Source organism: Phycodurus eques, unplaced genomic scaffold (genome assembly GCF_024500275.1).
Source record: "Phycodurus eques isolate BA_2022a unplaced genomic scaffold, UOR_Pequ_1.1 contig_33, whole genome shotgun sequence".
In the NCBI taxonomy this organism is placed as follows: domain Eukaryota; kingdom Metazoa; phylum Chordata; class Actinopteri; order Syngnathiformes; family Syngnathidae; genus Phycodurus; species Phycodurus eques.
The window spans coordinates 254,789-255,464 of NW_026904030.1; the positions used below are offsets into that span (position 1 = coordinate 254,789).

Genomic DNA, 676 nt, shown 5'->3' on the forward strand with positions numbered 1-676 from the left:
AAAATAACCCATACTCAATTCCTCTTCCCATCTACACCATGGTAATAAAATTTAAACCCATCTTCGACCCACAGTAGCTGAATTTCGGACGTGGCTAACCCTGGCCACGACCAATCCGGTATGGAATTCTTTGGATGAACACTCACATTTGTTTGGCAAAGTTTTGAGATGGATGCCCTCATGACACAACCCTCTGTATTTATCCGGGCTTGGGACCAGCCTACAGTTTGCACTGGCTTGTGCCCCCCCCTCGGGGTGCAGTAAGAGACGACCAAATCCAGGTCAATGGAAATCACAGTCAATGCTGAGCAACACATGACCAAATAGGTTTAAGGATTAACGTTCCCTGACCGCGCATCGAACCCAGGCCACGGCGGTGAGAGCGCCGAATCCTAACCACTAGACCATCAGGGACTGCTGGTGTAGTCAACAATTGTTAATCTAGACAATCCCTAAGCGGGTCGTCTCGGCCCCCCTGCCCCCACAACGGATGTGAACCTAAATGTGCAAAGATTGACAGATCTTTTCAGTGGAGCACGACTTTCCAGCAGCACGACTTCAGGTGGGCACAGTGGGAAAATGGCAAAATATTACACCGAGCAGACCATGCATTTGTTATCCAAATTATTTGGTAATGAAGGAAATATAGAATACTTTATATTCTAATATGGAATTA

The 676-nt window shown here is 46.7% G+C and overlaps 1 non-coding gene across 1 annotated transcript; it reads right to left on the minus strand.

Annotated features, from left to right (window-relative positions):
- Positions 1–342: 342 nt before the first annotated feature.
- Positions 343–414, minus strand: trnae-cuc (transfer RNA glutamic acid (anticodon CUC)). Its single transcript has one exon. It is a non-coding gene; the product is annotated as a tRNA-Glu (tRNA).
- Positions 415–676: the final 262 nt, after the last annotated feature.